The sequence below is a fragment of the Pelophylax lessonae genome (assembly GCF_965119305.1).
Source record: "Pelophylax lessonae genome assembly, chromosome: 2".
NCBI lineage: Eukaryota > Metazoa > Chordata > Amphibia > Anura > Ranidae > Pelophylax > Pelophylax lessonae.
In genome coordinates, this window is record NC_138769.1 from 381,128,762 (window position 1) to 381,146,877 (window position 18,116).

General features: G+C 46.4%; 1 protein-coding gene across 2 annotated transcripts in view; it reads left to right on the top strand.

Moving 5' to 3' along the window:
- Positions 1 to 18,116, top strand: part of USP32 (ubiquitin specific peptidase 32) — a 781,032-nt gene that overhangs the window by 513,381 nt on the left and 249,535 nt on the right. The window lies entirely within an intron of this gene.

The following is an 18,116-nucleotide window of genomic DNA, read 5'->3' on the forward strand; positions in this document are numbered from 1 at the left end:
AAAATTGCCACTCTTTTTAAGGGATTTAGGGCTGGAATAATGTAGACAGGGCATCCCATGCTGGCCGAGAAACAGCCTGGTGGCTCAGATGCCAACACCCCCTGCTGGACGATCTCACTGCCCCTCCTGCTGCTGTTCAGTGGAGGAAAGGCAGAGCTAAAAATTGACTGTGTGGGGGGCTGAGACCAGGAGGTGAGCAGATTGGGGGGGAGGGGGGTGTACGCAGATGGGGGTAGTGGGGGAGCAGGGATCAGAGCTGATGCAGCTGCATGGAGAGATGGAGAGTTTAGCTGTTGTGGGGGAAGGGCTAAGAGGTGGCTGCAGAGATAATCTGTGAGAAAAGGGTGCAAAGGTGAGCTATGGATGTGGGGGCCGAAGTGTCCTCTGTGCAAAGCAAACCTCTTAACCCTGCACTCTATGCCTAACACCCTCCTGTGTATAATGCAGTCCTGTGGCCAGCGCTCAATGTATTACGCAGTCCTGTGGCCAGCGCTCTGTGTATAATGCAGTCCTGTGGCCAGCGCTCTATGTATTATGCAGTCCTGTGGCCAGCGCTCTGTGTATTATACTGTCCTGTGGCCAGCACTCTGTGTATTGTGCAGTCCTGTGGCCAGCGCTCTGTTCATTATGCAGTCCTGTGGCTAGCACTCTGTGCAATATGCAGTCCTGTGGCCAGCGCTCTGTGCATTGTGCAGTCCTGTGGCCAGCGCTCTGTGCATTGTGCAGTCCTGTGGCCAGCGCTCTGTGCATTGTGCAGTCCTCTGCCCAGCGCACTGTGTATTATGTAGTCCTGTACACAGCGCTCTGTATTATGTAGACCTGTGCCATTTGCCAAAAAGAAAAAAATATGTCTCCGGATTTCATTTTAAATATCTGGTCACCTTATATTAGCCGGCATGTCCTTCGGCTAGTCAGAGACCCGAAGAAGGCCAGAATTTGCATTGATCGGGTCGCTGATATGGTAACCGGGAAGCAACGACATGACATCACTTCTGCTTTACTGGCATCTTAATGGCGCCATTTTTTTGAAAATCAAAAGGATTAAAAAATGATTATCTTAGAGTTTTGAATGCTTTCAAGTGCTACAAAGTGTATCTGCTGACTTTTAAAATTAGGACACTTACCTGTCCACTAGTCCAGGAGTGTCTTCACCCAAGCCAATTTTTCAAACGGCTCTCGGGTGCTTCCACTGCCACCTCGGCCTTGTGGCTTCACAGCCGGTTCCCTGTGCATGTGCAAAGCGTGCTGCACTTTGTGAATTGCCTGGTGGGAAGGAGGAGGGGGCCGAATTTCCGTCTGACTTTGTTGCAGCAAAATCAGCCGAAGTGGGAGCGGGTATCTGTCAAAACCATGTACCCGCTCCCCCCTCCTCCCCAAATGTGGCAACGGAGGAGAGGGGAGGAGGCAAACAAGTGGCGCTTCCCCTTTTGGCTGGAGCTCCGCTTTAAGCTAAGAGAAAATTCCCTTGCAAAGTGAACAGCCCATTTGCCTTTAGTACATCAACCCACATTGTCTCACTCCATGGCACCCCCTTCTTAGGTCATAGTGGAGTCTTTATTCTGTGTTTCAATGATTGGCCCCATCTGCCTTTCCACATTCAAACTCCCTAGATTAAAAAATATTGTGGGTTTTTTTTTTTTTTTAATACAATACATTTGATGATACTTTTGTAGAGTTTTCTTGATTGTGTTGAAGAATGTCTGATATATTTCTTTTTGGTGTTACTTTCTTACTGGAAAACTTGATTGGGGGTTCCCAGTTGTAAATATTTAGCAAAATAGTTTTTGATTTGCCTGTTGGCAGTACTTTTATTACATTATGCCAAGGCTTCACGCAGGTTGAAAATGTTATGCAGAAGGACACCAGACAAACAAAAAAAAAGCAAACCTTCGCGAAAATGCCATAACCAGTCGAAACGTTGTCTAACAGTTTTACAATCAGTAAGAGTAGACCAATTACCAGTCTGAATGATGAAGAAGGCAAGAGATTATAATCCAGCATTGTCGTAAATTTAGATAGAGACCAAAGCCCAAGGAGTCTGTACACATTATATAGTTGGTTAATGCCTAGAACACACAATCAGAAAATCTGACAAAAAATACCGCTTTCGGAGTGATCATCCAATAATCTGATCGTTTTTACACAGCTTTCGAGAGCCGATCACTACAGCTCTTGCAAAAGAAACACAACATTTTTTCTTGTCTGATACTATCTCGTTTAATCAGTACAGTACTCGTCCGAAAAAACAGAAGACCAAGACCATGCATGCTCAGAAACTACAGATTATATTACAATACAACACATTACATCACTTCCCAAGTTGTTTTTTGTTGTATGAGAATTTTTATAACCTCTTCATTTTCAATAGGAGACTAGCATGCAAAAAAAATGATGATCATTCATCTGATATTCTCATTGTGTGTACAAGGCTTAAGATCCTTACTGTAAAGAACCCTTTGTATGAGAAGGTTAAACCTCTTTTTCTGCAGTAGCAAACTGTCTTCTTGCATCTTTGGGCATCAGAGAAATTGGCTTCCCCTAAGAACGATGCTTACATCATTAGATTGTGTTGAGAAAAGCAGACAACCTCTTCTAGGTAAATGATATACTTAGCAAGGATTTTGCCTTTTTAAATATTCTTTCTCTGTTCTTAAGAAGTTGCTGTGCCTTCTCAGAATGATTTCTGAATTGAAGGGTCTTTATTATCATCATCTAGTGCAGTCTTAGTGTTGTAATGAGAAAAGCTGCAGTGTCTGCATCCCTTTAGGCAAGCATAAGCCTTAGAGAGTATCTTGCTGACATTGAAACTCCCTATCTCAGCAGGAGGCGCTTGAAATGTGATTTGTATGTTTGTGCACACAGCGCACTTAAACACTTTCTGAGAGCTTTCTGTATGCCAATGGTATACAGAATGCCTCCAGGTTGCTATATTGCCAGGAAGCCACATTTTAATTTTTGACAGTTTTATAAAATTACAGTATTTGCAGACTGCAATAGAAAAGTAACTTTAAAGGTGAACCTAAAGATTACATTAAAGCGGAGTTCCACCCTGAAAATGTTTTTTTCACTGTCCGCTTGCTCTTAATTACCTGTAAAACAGTTGGATAATTAACATTTTTTTTTTATTCACTTACCTTGCTTTTAAAGAAAATATACTTACCTTACTTCCTCTTCCTCCCTCTGCGGCCACAGCCCGCCGTCACTTCCTGCTTGTGTTGACTCCTGGGAGCTGAATGTCATTGCTCCCAGGAGTCAATGCGCCTGCATCGGCCCCGCTTGTCAGTTCCGGCGCAGGCACGTCATTCCCTGCTAAACAGCTTCTGTGCAGGGATGACGCGCCTGCGCCGGAACTGACGAGCGGGGCTGGTGCAGGGCATTCTGGGACAGAAGAGGATGCCGAAGACGATGCCCTGGCTTCAGCTGCCCACACCAGAGATGGTAGCGCTGGACAAGAAATGTTCAAGGTAAGTATTTCTTCTTAAAGCTAAGTGCAACCTGGGACACTTCAGATTCTATCCATTCTGAAATGAATGACTGTCCAGGCCGGAACTCCGCTTTAACCACTTGCCTACTGGGCACTTTTACCCTCTTCTTTGCTCAGGCTAATTTTCAGCTTTCAGTGCTGTCACACTTTTAATGACAATTGCGTGGTCATGCAACACTGTACACTAAAATTTTTATAATATTTTTGTTTTTCACACAAGTAGATCTTTCTTTTGGTGGTATTTAATCACCACTGGGCTTTTTATTTTTTGCTGAACAAACAAAAAAAGACCAAAAGTTTTAAAAAGAAAAAAAAAAAAAAACCTTTTTATAATTTGTTATACAATTTTGCAAACAGGTAATTTTTCTCCTTTACTGATGTGCGCTGATGGCTGAGCTGATAAGGCAGCACTGGTGGGCACTGATCGTTGGCACTCATGGGCGGCATTGATAGGCAGCACTGATAGGCACTGATCTTTGGCACTCATGGGCGGCATTGATAGGCAGCACTGATGGGCACTGGTAGTTGGCACTGAAAGGCCGCACTGGTAAGCAGAACTGATAGGTGGCACTGATTGGCAGCACTGATGGGCACTGATTGGCAGCACTGTTGTGACCGATGTCCCTTTAATAGAAGCTGGTTATCGGCTTTCTTCTCTCTTCACGTTGTCAGCATGCGGAAACAAAAGCCGTTAACTGGCTTGTGTTTACACCCTGTGATTAGTTGTCATTGGCTGACAGCTGATCACATGGTAAAGGGCCACTGTGAATGGCCCTTTACCCCAATCTGTGATCAGCCAATCACAGAGCGTGCCGCAGGGGGTTGCAATCATCAGAGGACGTCCATGTATGCCCTTCCAGCATTGTAAGCCCACACTGTAGCTGAATTTTGGCTATAGTGCGGGCGGGAAGCTGTTAAAGTCTGTGCTACTAAGTGCACAGTTGAAATACATATGTATAGGAAGGAACTGTCTTGGGGCCGTCCCTCTCAGAAGTTGTCTGGAGTGGAATGCTTTTCAGAGGGCGTGTGAGGAGACGATATTTCACAGGCAGTGAGAAGACGATATGTTATCTCCTGCTTTAACTGACCCACCGCACCGCAACTGTATGCAATTGTGGAATGGCCCTATTCAATTGAATAGGAATTGTTCAGCGGTGGTACCACCTGCCAAAAGGGAAAATAGGAATGCATAACCTGCTTAAAGCATGTCAAATGCTGGTTAGGAGGAAGTAAAATGCAGGTCAAATACACCAGTCATTGATTTTTTAATGATCTCAGAAGTCTTTCAAACTATTGTCAAACTGATATCATCAACACAAACCAATAGGATTTATTGAAACGGACCTTTACACAGCCCTATAGCACAGCACAGCCATCATGGTGATCTAACTATTCAGCCACTCAGCTAGGTCACCTTCAACCCTCAGGCCTGCCATTGACTGTTCGAGTCTCAGCCGGTCCTTGCCGAATCGGCCAAGATTCGAACCATGTATGGGCAGGCTGATTGTACCCAAGCTGATCAATCGATCAACCAGTCTGTCAGTTTTTATTATGGGACAATATTGCCACAGCTACAGCCTCTAGCAAAATGCACTGTTTGTTCTCCCAGCTGGGACGGCTCCCTGTTCCCCCCTGTCGGGAGAACACAAAAGCTCCACGGGAGGGATGCCCCCCATCTACACTTATTGTGGTTGCAGGAAAGAAAATCCCACCATCTATGGCCGGCTTCAGCCTGTGATTGGACAGTGAAAGAAGTAACAGACAGATGATCTCTTTGTTCTTTGTCAACCCATGTGACAGTAGAACACAAGTTTGGCCCTAAGCGCTGCTACTATTTAACTACTCATAGAACCAAGAATTCTGCTGTACAGGAGGAATTACTTTCAGCTTTATACGAACACATTGCAATGGTCATGGGACTTTAAATGAGGCAGGTCACTTAATAAAGTACAAATTTATTAAAATTAGTAATAGTAACACATTCCATGATTTACATAAATATATTCAATCAATTTCCAAATATAATATAGACATTTGTTAAAAAGAGCTGATATAGGAAAAATTCATATAGTAATAAGCCAAATTCATATTATAATTAAGACATATAAGACATAAGACATATAAAAGTACATGATTGACCTATGATGTGGCGAATAAAATATCTTGGCATCTCTGGGACTCTACGCATTTCGGGGATCCAAAAATGTCCACTCAGAAGTTTGATGCCAAAGGATATCTACAGTATAAATATAGATATGTATTAGAGAAAGACAATCCTATATGTACAGGGGGTATGTTACATTACTCCCCACATTAAAAAGGGGGAAGGAAGGATTTCAAATGGCCTTATTACTTACATATCAGCTCAAAGAATGAACCCAGCACCTGGGAGGGGAATTGGGCGCCAGGACAAACGTCTATCCCGGGGCTGTGGTGGGAAAAGCCATCCAGGTCAAGGGGAGCAGCCAAGGGGCAGACCAGGACATCATGGTGCAATTCCATGGAGTGTATGGGATGATAAAGACACCTATAGACCATGCTGATCTAAAAAAAATGATATAAAGTGTGTGTATCAGGGTATAGCGTATATTCAATGAGAGTAAATAATGTCAAAGTGGTGTGTCTAGTAAATCCACAAGGAAAGACTCCAAAGTATAATTGTGGAAAAACACCAAAGCCCCAATGTGACCAAAAGGAGTAAAAGAATGGGACCGTGTGAATAAGTTGAACAGAGGAGGAAGGAAAGAATTAATCAATAGTCATGTGCCAAGTCAGTTCAATTACGATTGCTCAGGAGTGAGTGAAATGTGAATCCATTGAAAATAGAAAGAGCCCCTCAAAAAATCTTACCTATGGTTTTCCAAGTTCATGGAAGTGATCCCAGTATCAAGTGTCGGACAGACATGCGAGACTAAATCATGTACTTTTATATGTCTTAACATCATTATAATATGAATTTGGTTTAATACTATATGAATTTTTCCTATGTCAGCTCTTTTTGAACACATGTCTGTATTATGTTTGGAAATTGATTGAATATACTTATGTAAATCATGGAATGTGTTACTATTACTACTGACCTGCCTCATTTAACCGGTTGCCGACCGCCGCAAGTACATATACTGCGGCGGTCAGCCCCGGCCAGGCAAAGTGACGTACCGGTACGTCACTAGCCTGGGAGCCAATAGCGGGTGAGCGCGCACGGCCGGAGGCGCGCTCCCGCCTCGGCTCGTTCACGGACACCTCCGTGCGTGTGACTGGCGAACCCGATGTCCGCCGGTCACTCGCGATCGTCAGCTGTGTAGGGAGAAAGGCAGGCGGCTAATGTAAACAAAGCCGCCTGTCATTCTTCCCTGTGTAAAAGCACTGATCTAACGGTCCTGCTATGTAGAACCGTTGATCTGTGCTGTTACACACACAGCCACATCCCTGCACAGTTAGAAGCACGCCCCTAGGGACACACATAGTCACTGCATCTCTAATAAAGTTAACCCCTTCCCTGCCAGTGCCATTTTTACAGTAACAGTGCATATGTATAGCACTGATTACTGTAGTAATGTCACTGGTACTCCCAAAAGTGTCAAAAATGTCAGTCAAGGGTCCGATCTGTCCGCCGCAATGTCGCAGTCCCGCAAAAAAATTTGCAGATCGCCGCCATTACTCGTTAAAAAAAAAAAAACAACAAAAATGACAAAAATCTTTCCCTTAGTTAGTAAACGCAATAATTTTTGCGCAAACCAATCAAAATACGCTTATTGTGATTTTTTTTTTTACCAAACATAGGTATCAGAAAACATATTGGCCAAAAATTTAAAAAAATTTTGATTTTTACATTTTTTTGAGGGAATTTCATATAAAAAAATGTGAAAAATATTGTTTTCTCTTACGTCCTCCGACAGTCGCCGCCTCTTCATATTCGTCACATATGGGGTATTAGACTTTGCTCCGAAGGAGTAGCTAGGCAACAGAATATGTTAACATTAAAGCTTTTAACATATCCCACCCTCAAGGGGTGGTCCCCTCAGTCAATACCCTCCTACTTCCTGCAACCATATCTCAGTTTTAATGTCTAGCTTGTCAGGAGTGGCTGGCTCTCTCTGTGCTGGGGCTTTGTGCCCCAGACTCTTTCTTCTTTTTTGATTTTTTGTTTGAGTTTTCTCTCTACCTTTACTTAGCTGTTCTTTTTTGTCAGCATTAGTTAGTTCTTCGGATGAAGAGGATCATGCGGGCTGGGTCTCGGGCTGATCCCCCTGGTCGCAGGTCGTGGGTCAGTGGCTTCCCAGCCTGCCATCGAGCGTTCAGCCAGGTAACGCTCCTGGCACAGTGAACGACCCATCCCTGTTCGGTGCAGGGATGATTGGTGAGGTGGCTACCTCACTGGACGCTGTGCGGTTTCTTAACCCCCATTCTGTGCGTCTTGTATGCGACTCTCCCTGCCTCATGTGCAGCGGCTTGTTCGCCTGTGCGGGTCCCCCACGCCACTGTGAGGTAAGTGTATTTATGTGGGGACCTGTCTGTCTGGGGGGGTGTCAGTCTGGGACTGTGTAACCTGCCTCTATTCACACTGTTTGTCTCCCTATCTCTCGGCTGCATGCTGTGGGCTGCAAGGGGGGGGGGGGGGAGCTGTGTGACACTGTGTGTGTCAGCCTTGTCGGTGTGAGAAGCTGTGTGCTGTGGGGCATGTTTTGTGGCATGTTTGGGCATTATACAGCGATCGCTGCGGCGATCTGACATGTTTTTTTATATACAGACATGTGTGCATTACTGTACTGTGGAGCGGCGGTTTCGGCGCCAAACGGCGCCATTTTGCCTACACTCGCTCCGGCCGCATGTTCTACATGCATGGCGGCCATTTTCTTGTAGCCTCCCATAGGCTTTCATAGAGCGCCCTGGCAGCATCACTTCCTCTTCTCCAGGAACACCGATCGAGGCAGCAGCAGCGGCGAGGGTCTCCTCAGGTTATATCCTTCCTATCCATTGCCTGTGTCAGTTTTATTGTCCCTGTGGGGGTCTCATTGTGCTTGTGTTGTGGTGCGGTGGGCTGCGCTCGCCGCGCGTGTTAAAGGGGCAGTTAACCCTTTATTATCCGGCATTTGTTGTAGGGGCAATGGATTCTCAGGAGGGCAAATTTCCTACCGCCTTGGTGGAAAGCCAGGGGACCGCTGTTTCCCCCCCAGGGGGGGATTTAGCCACTATTGTGGCTGGCCTTGCTGCTCAGGTGCAGATGCTGGTGGCTGCTCAATCTACTAAAAGACCCAGAGTTGCTCTTTCCTCTGATTCTGAGGGTGAAGGTGATGGGGTTGTTATGGCGGGGGCCTCCTTATCGGGGTCCCGCTCCTCCCTGGATCTAGTGGGGTCCGAGGTGGAGGCTGAAGTTGAAGGGGTTGATAATTCTCCCCCTGGCTCGCCTGAAGAGCTTGCAATCATGGATGAATTGATTGCTTCCATAAAACAAATGCTGCGTTTGCAGGATGAAGTGTGTCCCCCCGCTGCCTTGGCGGCTTATGGGATGCAGAGAAAACGCAGGACGCCGCAGGTTTTTCCCTGCAATGATGATTTTCAGCGCGCTGTTAAGGAACAATGGCGCAATCTACGCAAACCTTTTGCTGTGCCAAGTAGGTTCAAGCTGCGTTATCCTTTCTCGCCTTCCACTGATGAAAGGTGGTGTGTGCCACCCCCAGTGGATCACGCAATTGCGGTTTTAAACAAATCCACTGCGATTCCTGCAGAGGATTCCCCGGTGTTCCGTGATGCCACGGATAGGAGATTGGAGTCTCTTGCCCGTCATACTTATTCTGTTACGGGTTCTATGCTTAAGTCTCTGTTTGCCTCTCTCATGGCGGCCCAGGCGGTCGCAAGTTGGACGCAGATGCTTCGGTGCGTCCTAGTGGCCGATTCGGCCTCGCCGGCGACCCTGGATATGGTGGATCAAATCCACCAGGGTGTCATGTATCTGTGTGATGCGGACTTGGACTTAGTCCCGTTGGCTGCACGTGTACACAGCGTGGCGGTGTTGTCTCGCCGCCTGGTTTGGTTGAAATGTTGGTCGGTGGACCAGTCTTCACGTAAGACCTTAGCCAATCTGCCTTATGATGGGTCTCGCCTTTTTGGGGAGTCCTTGGATGTGTTGATTAAGGGGATCACCGGAGGTAAGAGCACTCTCTTGCCCCATTTCCCCAAGGCTAAGGGGGCTTCTGGGAAGAAGCATGCTAATTTTCGGCCCCCTCAGGGGTCCTTTCGTGCCTTTCGGTCGCACTACAAGGGCAAACCGTTCAAAGGTCAAGGCTCTCAGAAGAAGCCCTGGTCTGGAAAACAGAAGTCCGGTCAATCCGGATCCGCAGCCCATAACAGTGCGGCCTGAAGGGGCGCCCTCACCCAGTTTTGGGGTGGGGGGACGCTTGCTCGGTTTTCTTCAGCCCTGGTTGGCCCGCGTGCGGGACAGATGGGTTCAGGAGATCGTTCGATCTGGTTACAAGATCGAGTTTCTCTCTCGGCCGGAGAGCAGATTTTTTCCCTCAAATCTTCAACTGTCTCCAGAGCGTTTACGGGACCTGCACCTGGCGGTGCGGGACCTGAGGGCTCAGGGAGTGGTAGTTCCGGTGCCTCATCGGGACAGATTTCGGGGGTTTTATTCCAATCTGTTCACCGTGCCCAGAAAGGAGGGCAAGGTTTGTCCAATTCTGGACTTGAAGGCTCTGAACCGCTCTGTGCGGGTTCGCAAGTTCCGCATGGAATCCCTGCGGTCGGTGGTGGCTGCCCTGGTTCCGGGGGAATTCATTGCCTCTATCGATTTGAAGGATGCGTATCTTCACATCCCCATTTTCGAGGGTCACCAGAGGTACCTTCGTTTGCCATTGCGGAGGATCACTACCAGTTCGTGGCGTTGCCTTTTGGTCTCGCCTCGGCTCCGCGGGTCTTCACCAAGGTGCTTGCACCAGTTCTGGCATTATTGAGGGCCCAGGGCATTTCTGTCCTGGGGTATCTGGACGACATTCTGGTTCGGTCTGCGACCAGCCAGGGTCTGGAGAAGGACCTGTCTGTCACGATGCAAACTCTGCAGGAGTTTGGTTGGACGATAAATTTTCCATAGTCGACACTGAGTCCGTCGGTTCGTCTTCCCTACCTGGGAATGATTCTGGACTCGGTGCAGGCAAAGGTCTTCCTGCCGGAAGACAAACTCAGAACTCTTCAGGAGGAAGTCAGGTCCCTCAGGGACGTTCCGCACTCGTCTCTGCGGACGTGCATGAGATGTCTGGGATTGATGGTCTCGGCCTTCGAGGCGATTCCCTTCGCCCAGTTTCACACGCGGGGTCTCCAAGCGGAGATCCTGTCCATGTGGGACGGGCGACCTCAATCTCTGGATCTTCAAATCTCGTTGAGTCATCGCACCAGAAGAGACCTTCTGTGGTGGCTCCAGTCCCCGATGGTGTCCGGGGGCAAGTCGTTTCGTCCTATCTCGTGGACGGTGATCACCACGGATGCCAGCCTGTTGGGCTGGGGTGGTGTTCTGGGCGTTCTGTCCGCCCAGGGAACTTAGTCGGAGAGGGAGTCTTCCCTTCCGATCAACATTCTGGAATTGCGTGCGATAAATCTCTGTCTTCATCGCTGGACGGACCGGCTGCAGGGCTGCCCGGTTCGGGTGCAGACGGACAATGCCACGGCGGTGGCCTACATCAACCACCAAGGGGGCACCAGGAGTGCCCGAGCGGCTCGAGAAGTGGCCGACATTCTGTCTTGGGCCGAGACTCATGTCCCGGCGATAACGGCGGTTCACATTCCGGGGGTGGAGAACTGGCAGGCGGACTATCTGAGTCGCCAGACCCTGGATCAGGGGGAATGGTCTCTCCACCCGGCTGTCTTCCAGATGTTGTGCGCGAAGTGGGGTCTTTCAGATGTGGACCTGTTCGCGTCTCGTCTCAACTACGAGGTGAGAAGGTTTGTGGCAAGGACGCGTGACTCTCGGGCAGACGCGTCGGACGCGTTAGTGGCCCCGTGGCATCAGTACAGGCTGATGTACGCGTTTCCACCGATTCAGTTGCTGTCCAGGTTCCTTCGCAGGTTACACTCGTAACGCAGCACGGTGATTCTTGTGGCACCGGACTGGCCTCGCCGGTCCTGGTACGCAGACCTCGTGAATCTGGCGGTCGACGCCCCGTGGCGTCTGCCTCTTCGAGACGATCTCCTGTCTCAAGGACCGATATACCATCCTGCTTTACAGTCTCTGGCTTTGACGGCCTGGCTGTTGAGACCGAGGTCCTGAAGGAGAAGGGTCTCTCCCCAGAGGTCGTTCATACTTTGATCAACGCGAGGAAGTCTTCCTCGGGGAAGGTTTATTACCGTACTTGGAAGGCCTATTTTGCCTGGTGTGAGTCCAGGGGGTTTTCACCCCGCACGTACTCGGTTTCCCGAGTGCTGTCCTTCCTTCAAACGGGTGTCGATCAGCGTTTGGCGCTGGCTACGATAAAGGGTCAGGTGTCTGCGCTGGCCGTTCTGTTTCAACGTCCCCTGGCTTCCAACTCCTTGGTTGGCACTTTTGTTCAGGGTGTGCGGCATCTGGTTCCTCCTAGGAGGGATCCTTTGCCCCCTTGGGACTTGAATCTCGTTCTGTCTGTGTTGCAACGTGCTCCTTTTGAACAGATCAGGGAGATCTCGTTGTCTATGTTGTCCAAAAAGGTCGCCTTTTTGTTGGCGATCACTTCGGCTCGCAGAGTGTTGGAGCTGGCAGCTTTGTCCTGCAAGTCTCCGTATCTGGTTGTTCATTTGGATAAGGTGGTCTTGCGACCTAATCCTTCTTTTCTTCCGAAAAGAGTTTCGGAATTCCATCTTAATGAGGATATAGTCTTTCCTTCGCTGTGCGCGAAGCCTAAACATCCAAAGGAGGTGAGATTACACTCTCTGGATGTTGTTCGGGCGATAAGGGTTTACCTTAAATCGACTGAGTCTTTTCGAAAGACGGACTCCTTGTATGTTCTTCCAGAGGGTCCTCGGAAGGGCATGGCGGCGTCGGCCTCTACCATCGCCAAATGGATCAGGCAGACCATTGAACAGGCCTATGCCTTGCAGGGGAAGGTTCCCCTTGTGCCTGTGAAGGCGCACTCTACTAGATCTCTGAGTACGTCTTGGGCCTGTCGTCATGGGGCTTCTGTGGCCCAGGTGTGTAAGGCGGCGACTTGGTCGACCGTACACACTTTCACAAAATTCTACAAAGTAGATGTTCAGGCATCGGCGGATGCTTCCTTTGGCCGCAAGGTTCTTAGTGCGGCAATTCCCTAGGGTCCCTTGTTGGGGACCTCTGGCTTTTGGGATAAGTTTTTTATCCCCTGGTTATTTGTCTTTTCCTGGGTTGTTGCTCCTGTTGAGCACTTGTTTTTTCCTGTTGCCCAGCTGGCTTCCTTCCTTTGGTAAGGTTCCTTTCTTTGATGCGGAGACTGCGTTGCCTTTTCGGCGCGGATGCGTTTCCCACCCCTCATGTTTGCACTGCTTTGGGACGTCCCCATATGTGACGAATATGAAGAGGCGGCGACTGTCGGAGGACGTAAGAGAAAACGGAATTTTTGTAAAATCTTACCTGTAAAATTCCTTTCTCTGAGTCCTCCGACAGTCACCGCCCCCGCCCCTCTTTTGGGGTTTGGTTGTATACTCTACTGCTATTCCACTAAAACTGAGATATGGTTGCAGGAAGTAGGAGGGTATTGACTGAGGGGACCACCCCTTGAGGGTGGGATATGTTAAAAGCTTTAATGTTAACATATTCTGTTGCCTAGCTACTCCTTCGGAGCAAAGTCTAATACCCCATATGTGACGAATATGAAGAGGCGGCGACTGTCGGAGGACTCAGAGAAAGGAATTTTACAGGTAAGATTTTACAAAAATTCCGTTATTTTTGAAAAATTGTCGCCCTTTTTTTGATTATAGCGCATGATCAAAAAATCGCACAGGTGATCAAATACCACCAAAAGAAAGCTCTATTTGTGGGAAAAAAAAGGACGTCAAATTCGTTTAGGTACAGCGTCGCATGACCGTGCAATTGTCCGTTAAAGTCACGCAGTGCCGAATCGCAAAATACCCCCTGGTCAGGAAGGGGGTAAAATCTTCCGGGGCTTAAGTGGTTAAAGTCCCATGACCACAGCAATGTGTTCATATGTATATTTAGGGATGGAGGCATGTCTGTTTGTATGCTTCAGATCATATCTTTCTTTTTATACTTTCAGCTTTATATACTAGCTGGATTAAAAATCTCTTCCTGATTTTTTTTCTTTTCTTTTACATACATAAACTGCATTCATTTTTTATAGTTTCTGCCTGGCGTTCAGCTTTAAAGTGTATGCTCACCTTCAGCAAAATTTTTCAAAGATCCCCCTATGTAATTCCATTTCTTCTGAATAATACATAGCCACATTCTTCCTGGCCGTTTGCAGGACAGGCTGGAGAGTACAACTGTGTGCGTACTAATAGCGACTCTGGCTGTTCAGATTTTAGGCATGCGCAGTGCATGCTTTTTCTCCAGCAGAGCTCAAGGTGACCACTACAGGCTGTTCAAACTGCATGTGTGCGCAATTCACTTTTTCCTTTGCTAGCTCTGTGATGTCTAGATCTCTAGCAATTGTAATGTCCAGCTTGTCCTGCAAATGGCAGGACAGAGGGGGATCGAGGATCCAGCGATTTTATGGAGAGGTCCCCCACAACTGCATGTGTAATGGGAAAAAACAGAAAAGCGCTCTGGGTGCAGACTGCTTTAATAAAAATGTATAAAAACAAATAGATAGCAGCAACTCACAAAGGTTGATGGTAAGCAGACATGATAGTAAAGGAGTCCACTGGGTGATGCTGTCCCTCTAATAGATATGCAGTGTGCCGTGAGCTTGTGGAACAGGAGAGAAGGTGGCCGGCCTATGTCTCAGGGTGTCCAGGTCATCCGACAGGAATGAGCACTGCAGTAGAGGGAGGAAGGGTCACGTCTGTGACACTGCTGGTATCCCGGGGCCCGGAAATGCATGACGCGTTTCTGAGCATGCGCCAAGTTTCAGCACCTGAGGAAAGAGCGCGCATGTCCACTGCGGATTTGGTGCATGCTCAGAAATGCGTCGTGCATTTCCGGCCCTCGGGATACCAGCAGTGTCACAGACGTGACCCTTCCTCCCTCTACTGCAGTGCTCATTCCTGTCGGATGACCTGGACACCCTGAGACATAGGCCGGCCACCTTCTCTCCTGTTCCACTGCTCCACAAGCTCACGGCACACTGCATATCTATTAGAGGGACAGCATCACCCAGTGGACTCCTTTACCATAATGTCTGCTTACCATCAACCTTTGTGAGTTGCTGCTATCTATTTGTTTTTATACACTTTAATTAAAGCAGTCTGCACCCAGAGCGCTTTTCTGTTTTTTCTTGTTCCAGAGCTTCCTCCCTCATCTCTGAGAAAAGCTGCCTGGTGCAGCAGGAGTTTTACCATTTTATTATATTATTATTTTCTTACCATTGTCCCTTTATAAGACTTTTAATAAGACTTTCTCATTGGGCTTGTTATGATTAATACATATTACTATTAATGCTGTGCGGATGAACTCTTTAGCGCCTACATGTTTGTGTTTTTTGCATGTGTAATGGGAGGAGGTGCAGCATTTAAAAGCTGATTTTTGAAAAAAATTGCTGAAGCTGAACTTACATTTTAAATGTCAGCATGGGATTTGTAACCATTTTATTCATTTTTCTCAATTTAAATTTATGTAGCGGAAGTTATGTTTTTCCTTTTAAGTTGATCACATTACACAGCTATGCTACACAGTTGCTAATACATAAGTGTTCTGTGAATATTGCCTAGAGGTAATCGGTTAATTACATGCCTTTGCCATATCCTTAAATTAACTTTAATTTATTTGCCTTTTCATACCATGCAGATTCTTTAGTTTGGTTATTCCATTGTACTTTAAGCTAGGGCAAAACACCACCCAAAGCATATATTAGGTTCATGCAGTGGATTAATCCTGTGTCTTTTATGAAGCTCTTTTTTTTATTTGTTAAAAGTTCTTCATGAAGCAAATGAGAAACCGTATATAAGTACACACTTTTCTGTTCCAGCTGTTTGTTATTAAAGTTTATCCACAAAAATAATCGAAATTATTAAGCTCTTTTTGTAGTCAGATGCTTGTATAAGCTTGTTTTACATGAAGTAAAGTAACTAAGAAAAACATCCGTTCATGTTAATGAAATGTCTAGGATAGGTAGGTTTTTTTTTATGAAAAAAAAGTTGGCTATTCAGTTTCCCTTTGCAGAGCCAACACTTTTTAAGCCGATTCTCTCTGTATGTTCACAATGGTTCGTTCCATTTTTGCATTTCAATATAGCATTTTTTTAATGTATTTTGAGTATTGGGCATGCACACTAATGTATGCTCTGACCGCACTCTGTCTGCATTCGGAGCAAATACTGTACTGTACGGGTGTTTAACACAATCCTTAGCATGCAACCACGGACAGCTGCCTCCTTCTGATGCATCTCAATGGGTGGCTGCACGCAGCAAGAGTGGGTCCCCGAATGTCATTACGTGGGCTCTGTGTGCTTTATGGCCAATTGTATAAGGCTTTACTATTTCTGTTTACTATTATATGAAAGTTTTCTACATGGGCTTTCAGTTTGGAGAAATCACAAAATAAACATACATGGACTTTGCTAGCAAGAGTTGCATTTTATTCTTTTTAAAGTGATAATAAATAGCTTAAAAAAAAAAAGACCAAGGTGCTTGCTCACTCTTGTGCTTCCTCTGTGTGAGTGTGGCTCTCCTCCCTCTTCATTGGCTGTGATTGACAGCAGTGGGAAATGACTCTCTCTGCTGTGTCTGAGCCAATGAGGGAGATACCCGGGAGAACAGCTGCTTTCATGCACATTGTTGGATCGGGATCAGGGCTTGAGTAAGTATTTGGGGGTGGGGGTGGGGCTGAAGGGGGAGCTGCACACTGAAGAATAGCATGCGCAAAGGTAAAAACATTCAGCCTTTACAACAACTTTAAAAGAGAAGTATGGATTTCTATTTTTCCCCATTTATACCTACCTAGGTGGCTGCAGCATTGTTTTGATGCTGCATCTGTCCCCTGGCGCCTAAACTCTGACAGCTCCCCGAGCAGAGAGCTGCTGACTGTCAGTCACCACTCTCTGATCTGCCCCTCCACGCTCACTGGAGCGCTGGGCTGTGGAGGGGCGGGAAGTGGACGGCTTAAGATCTCAGCAGGTCGCTGAGAGGCTGAGCCGGGTGTTGGTCCAGACACCTGGCAGATCCTGACTCCGTGGTCGTCATGACGCGCTGCCTGGACCGACATCTGTGATGTCAGCGGAGAGTTGACTTCAGCCCACTCTCCTGAAAACATGTCAAAGGAGTGCAGAATGAACTGCACTTCTGTGATCTATAGGAGATGTACGGCCAAACGAGCTTTGGCAGTAAATCTCCTTAAAATCTTGTTTGTTCTTCACAAAAGAACGCCTCATTGATTTCTTTTTTTTTTTTTTTTTAATTACTTTTTTTGAGTCTAGAGTCTCATGTCAGGTTCATGAAACTGTAAACAAATGTATGTGGTAAAGTGGAAAGACCGTTTTTAGTGCCTAGAGAGAAGAAGCGTGTATTCTCGGCCCTGGTTGTGTATAGGGCCTTGACTTTTTCAAGTCAATATGAATATCTGCACCAAGTCGTAGGGCCAGTTCGTACTAATGTATGCATATGAGATAGGGACGTTAGATTGCAAGCTTCTTGAGGACAGGGACTGATGTGAATGAACAGTTTGTAAAATACTATGTAAATCATTTTCATCATATAAATAACTGTAATAGATAAATAATGTAACACCTAATCAGTCTTCAATATGTCATTTTCTTCTAACTTGCCTCTCTGACTTTTATATGGCAGTATTTTGTATGAAACGCATGTCATGTTGGATAGAGAGAGGGAGATGCAAGGTATATGAAACTTGTAATTGTTTTCTGTCATGTCGCATGTAATGTTATGGCTGTATCTCTGCATTCTCTCATAGCATGACTTTAGGTTTTAGGTAAATTTGCAGGTAAAAACTCTGTGAGTTGAATCAGGTTATAATTTTCAAAAGCAGTTGCAGGTACTAGAACAGAAACAGGCCCATGCAGGCCTCTAATTATATGTTTCAAAGAGAAGTAGATCCGCACAGAGAAGGTAAAAATATACACTGTATATGTAAATGTCATCTGTAGCTACTTTGCTAAAGAAGAAATGTAATTTCGGTCTAATGCAGATTTATTTTCTTTAACATCACATTGTGCACTAAAAAGAATCACTGCATATTTATCCACTTTTTTTAGCTGAACAATGGATCAAAATAACTAAGATTTGGCAATGTGATAGTTACATGGTTTAGGCTTAAAAGGGTTATAAACCTCACTCATGGAATCTGAGCAAAGCACATATATCTGCAGTGTTTACTTCTCTATCTCCAAAGCTCTAAGTGTCATTTCTCTCTGGTGTTTCGTTCCTCTGTTATCAGCATCAGTCACTTCTGAGAAGATTTCCTGACACATGAGATAAATTTGTGTCGCAAGGGAAAGGGGGGGCTCAGAACGGAGCTTGCCTATTCACAACACAGTTCTTCTGCTGTGTGGAGGGGGGTGGGAGT